The sequence below is a fragment of the Notolepis coatsorum genome (assembly GCF_963971535.1).
Source record: "Notolepis coatsorum genome assembly, chromosome: 9".
Lineage (NCBI taxonomy): Eukaryota > Metazoa > Chordata > Actinopteri > Aulopiformes > Paralepididae > Notolepis > Notolepis coatsorum.
The window spans coordinates 109,771,568-109,777,567 of NC_140173.1; positions in this window are offsets into that span (position 1 = coordinate 109,771,568).

Here is a 6,000-nt window from a genome sequence, read left to right on the forward strand (position 1 = left end):
AGACTAGATACACAAGGAGAGGGACTAGAGACACAAGGAGAGGGACTAGAGACACAAGGAGAGAGACTAGAGACACGAGGAGAGAGACTAGAGTCACAAGGAGAGAGACTAGAGACACAAGGAGAGAGACTAGAGACACAAGGAGAGAGACTAGAGACACGAGGAGAGAGACTAGAGAGAGGGAGAGAGACTAGAGACACAAGGAGAGAGACTAGAGACACAAGGAGAGGGACTAGAGACACAAGGAGAGAGACTAGAGACACAAGGAGAGAGACTAGAGACACAAGGAGAGAGACTAGAGACACAAGGAGAGAGACTAGAGACACAAGGAGAGGGACTAGAGACACAAGGAGAGGGACTAGAGACACAAGGAGAGAGACTAGAGACACAAGGAGAGAGACTAGAGACACAAGGAGAGAGACTAGAGACACAAGGAGAGAGACTAGAGACACAAGGAGAGAGACTAGAGACACAAGGAGAGAGACTAGAGACACAAGGAGAGAGACTAGAGACACAAGGAGAGAGACTAGAGACACAAAGAGAGAGACTAGAGACACAAAGAGAGGGACTAGAGACACAAGGAGAGAGACTAGAGACACAAGGAGGGGGACTAGAGACACAAGAAGAGAGACTAGAGACACAAAGAGAGGGACTAGAGACACAAGGAGAGAGACTAGAGACACAAGGAGAGGGACTAGAGACACAGGGAGAGAGACTAGAGACACAAGGAGAGGGACTAGAGACACAAGGAGAGAGACTAGAGACACAAAGAGAGAGACTAGAGACACAAGGAGAGAGACTAGAGACACAAGGAGAGAGACTAGAGACACAAGGAGAGAGACTAGAGACACAAGGAGAGAGACTAGAGACACAAGGAGAGGGACTAGAGACACAAGGAGAGAGACTAGAGACACAAAGAGAGAGACTAGAGACACAAGGAGAGGGACTAGAGACACAGGGAGAGAGACTAGAGACACAAGGAGAGGGACTAGAGACACAAGGAGAGAGACTAGAGACACAAAGAGAGAGACTAGAGACACAAGGAGAGGGACTAGAGACACGAAGAGAGAGACTAGATACACAAGGAGAGAGACTAGAGACACAAGGAGAGGGACTAGAGACACGAAGAGAGAGACTAGAGACACGAGGAGAGAGACTAGAGACACAAGGAGAGGGACTAGAGACACAAGGAGAGAGACTAGAGACACAAAGAGAGAGAGACTAGAGACACAAGGAGAGAGACTAGAGACACAAGGAGAGAGACTAGAGACACAAGGAGAGAGACTAGAGACACAAGGGGAGAGACTAGAGACACAAAGAGAGAGACTAGAGACACAAGGAGAGAGACTAGAGACACAAGGAGAGGGACTAGAGACACGAGGAGAGGGACTAGAGACACAAAGAGAGACTAGAGACACAAGGAGAGAGACTAGAGACACAAGGAGAGAGACTAGAGACACAAGGAGAGAGACTAGAGACACAAGGAGAGAGACTAGAGACACAAGGAGAGGGACTAGAGACACAAGGAGAGAGACTAGAGACACAAGGAGAGAGACTAGAGACACAAGGAGAGAGACTAGAGACACAAGGAGAGAGACTAGAGAGAGGGAGAGAGACTAGAGACATGAGGAGAGAGACTAGAGACACAAGGAGAGAGACTAGAGACACAAGGAGAGGGACTAGAGACACAAGGAGAGAGACTAGAGACACAAGGAGAGAGACTAGAGACACAAGGAGAGGGACTAGAGACACAAGGAGAGAGACTAGATACACAAGGAGAGAGACTAGATACACAAGGAGAGAGACTAGAGACACGAGGAGAGAGACTAGAGACACAAGGAGAGGGACTAGAGACATGAGGAGAGAGTCTAGAGACACAAAGAGAGAGACTAGAGACACAAAGAGAGAGAGACTAGAGACACAAGGAGAGAGACTAGAGACACAAGGAGAGAGACTAGAGACACAATGAGAGAGACTAGAGACACAAGGGGAGAGACTAGAGACACAAAGAGAGAGACTAGAGACACAAGGAGAGAGACTAGAGACACAAGGAGAGGGACTAGAGACACGAGGAGAGAGACTAGAGACACAAGGAGAGGGACTAGAGACACGAGGAGAGAGACTAGAGACACAAAGAGAGGGACTTGAGACACGAGGAGAGAGACTAGAGAAACAAAGAGAGAGACTAGAGACACAAGGAGAGAGACTAGAGACACAAAGAGAGAGACTAGAGACACAAAGAGAGAGACTAGAGACACAAGGAGAGAGACTAGAGACACAAGGAGAGAGACTAGAGACACAAAGAGAGGGACTTGAGACATGAGGAGAGAGACTAGAGACACAAGGAGAGAGACTAGAGAGAGGGAGAGACTGCGACACAGTGGAGCAGGAGTCACAATCGTGACAGGTGGCCCCAGTGGGGAATTGAACCCCTAATCCTGGCTGTGTTAGTGCCATGCTCAGAGCACTAGGCACTCTACCCATTGAGTTAGACAGGAGTCAGGACCATAACCAACTTCACTGCTTTGAGTGTAAACCCACAGATTGTATTATATAATATTAATGCTGAAATGCAAAACATTTTGTCACGTTTCTCTTCTTGAGAACATAGTACAGGCCTCATGGTGGAGCTATGGAAGAGCATGATCTCATCATGGAACTCAAACCTCCAGGACCATAGAAGTGAATAGGGCGAATCCTCCTCTCATTGTCCAGGTGGGATCAAAGAGTTCTATAATAACTGGATGGGATGTCCTTTCCCCCAATTGACCTCTCACGCATGTCGACTCGTAACTCCTCCTGTGTTCACACAGGCTCTTTACCTTGAACAAAGTCTTCTTATATAGTTTTCTCTCTCTGATAAGAAAGAGGTTTTTGCATTTCGAATCAGCAGTTTAAAAAAAGGAAAAACTGCCAAAAACCAGTTGAGCATTGCAGCTCAGGTCAACCAATGTCACCAGTTTCAGTACATTCTCAATGTGGAGGGTGTAACACAACTGCAACATCCACTCCCTTAGTGTTAGCAATGTGGCTCTTAACATTAGTCTAGTAGTTAGCAAAACATATACTCTTGTAAATCTGTCAAATGTAAACTGTAATCTTCCTACAGCAGTCAGAACACTTAACACCCCTTGCTAGCCCCCGTTGCCACTAGATCCTAGATACTGACCTGAATGCACTGAATGCACTGGATTGAACTCAGACTGGACTTGTTTGCACTGGTACATCAATCACGATACTTTCTGCCTGTTGGGTTACTTGATATGCTGGGGAACCGAACTGTATATATCATATATTTACTTTACATATTCTCACATTCATGTGTTTCCTTTTTGTGTATGTTGTTGTTATGGTTCATGGGGCCTGGTTAGTAAACGCAACATTACCTCTCACCATAAAAGCACTATAAAGGACGTTACTCATAAACAGGAAACGAAAACACAGGTAATGTTTGCCATAGGTGAAAAAAATGGAACCAGGGCTTCACTTCACTTAAAATTTTTTTTAAATAATAATGCAGGACTTAACTCAGAAGTCTTTATTCGGCATGCAACGACATGCAGCGATGGGCGGCACACACACACACACATGCACTGTTTTTAGGGTCGGCGAAGCGATTGAGCTCTGCGCTTGACCCATCCCGTCGTCCTTCCCCCCAAGGGCAGCCAGGAGCAGACAGGGCGTCTGCGAGGTACCGCGCCCGGGGACCAATCCAAGTGCTCTTGCCCGCCTTCGTCAGGGACGCGACAGCGTCAGCGATTTGTTGTGCATGTTTTTCCATTGGGTTTCTCTTATTGGGGGGGAACCTTTGCGAGCACGGGGAGAACATGCAAACTCCACACAGAAAGGCCCGGGAAATACCCCACCTGGGTACCTGGCATCGCGGAAACCTGGCCCCCATGCGGGAATCGAACCCTGGACATTCTTGCTGCGAGGCGACCACTACACCACTGTGCCGCCTGTTAAACAACTATGAAAAGAACTGACGAGAACAGATAACAAACAGAAATTAAACAGGTTACAGAAACCGACAAACTGACAAACTGACAAACTGACAAACTGACAACTGAGAACGCAAACTAGGCACAGCGGGGGCAGATGGGGGACAGCGGGGGCAGATGGGGGACATCAACACATGTGGGAAACACATGGGGGACATCTACTGGACAAGGGGAGAAACACAAGGAGAGAGACTAAAGACATAACGAGAGAGACTAGAGACACAAGGAGAGAGACTAGAGACACAAGGAGAGAGACTAGAGACACAAGAAGAGAGACTAGAGACACAAGGAGAGAGACTAGAGACACAAAGAGAGACTAGAGACACAAGGAGAGAGACTAGAGACACAAGGAGAGAGACTAGAGACACAAGGAGAGAGACTAGAGACACAAGGAGAGAGACTAGAGACACAAGGAGAGAGACTAGAGACACAAGGAGAGAGACTAGATACACAAGGAGAGGGACTAGAGACACAAGGAGAGAGACTAGAGACATGAGGAGAGGGACTAGATACACAAAGAGAGAGACTAGAGACACAAGGAGAGAGACTAGAGACACAAGGAGAGAGACTAGAGACACAAGGAGAGGGACTAGAGACACAAGGAGAGAGACTAGAGACATGAGGAGAGAGACTAGAGACACAAGGAGAGAGACTAGAGACACAAGGAGAGGGACTAGAGACACAAGGAGAGAGACTAGAGACACAAGGAGAGAGACTAGAGACACAAGGAGAGAGACTAGAGACACAAGGAGAGAGACTAGAGACACAAGGAGAGGGACTAGAGACACAAGGAGAGAGACTAGAGACACAAGGAGAGAGACTAGAGACACGAGGAGAGAGACTAGAGACACAAGGAGAGAGACTAGAGACACAAGGAGAGAGACTAGAGACACAAGGAGAGAGACTAGAGACACAAGGAGAGAGACTAGAGACACAAGGAGAGAGACTAGAGACACAAGGAGAGGGACTAGAGACACAAGGAGAGGGACTAGAGACACAAGGAGAGAGACTAGAGACACAAGGAGATGGACTAGAGACACAAGGAGAGGGACTAGAGACACAAGGAGAGAGACTAGATACACAAGGAGAGGGACTAGAGACACAAGGAGAGAGACTAGAGACACAAGGAGAGAGACTAGAGACACAAGGAGAAGGACTAGAGACACAAAGAGAGAGACTAGAAACACAAGGAGAGAGACTAGAGACACAAGGAGAGAGACTAGATACACAAGGAGAGAGACTAGAGACACAAGGAGAGAGACTAGAGACACAAGGAGAGAGACTAGAGACACAAGGAGAGAGACTAGAGACACAGGGAGAGAGACTAGAGACACAGGGAGAGGGACTAGAGACACAAGGAGAGGGACTAGAGACACAAGGAGAGAGACTAGAGACACAAAGAGAGAGACTAGAGACACAAGGAGAGAGACTAGAGACACAAGGAGAGAGACTAGAGACACAAAGAGAGAGACTAGAGACACAAGGAGAGGGACTAGATACACAAAGAGAGAGACTAGAGACACAAGGAGAGAGACTAGAGACACAAAGAGAGAGACTAGAGACACAAGGAGAGAGACTAGAGACACAAGGAGAGAGACTAGAGACACAAAGAGAGAGACTAGAGACACAAGGAGAGGGACTAGATACACAAAGAGAGAGACTAGAGACACAAGGAGAGGGACTAGAGACACAAGGAGAGAGACTAGAGACACAAAGAGAGAGACTAGATACACAAGGAGAGGGACTAGAGACACGAAGTGAGAGACTAGAGAGAGGGAGAGACTGCGACATGATGGAGCAGGAGTCACATTCGTGACAGGTGGCCCCAGTGGGGAATTGAACCCCTAACCCTGGCTGTGTTAGTGCCATGCTCAGAGCACCAAACACTCTACCCATTGAGAGTACAATAAAGTAGGTACCGACTTTGTGAAGCCCTAAAACATTAAGTTGAATTCTTAATTTTCACACCCAAACAAGGTTGACATTCTAGTATTGCTAA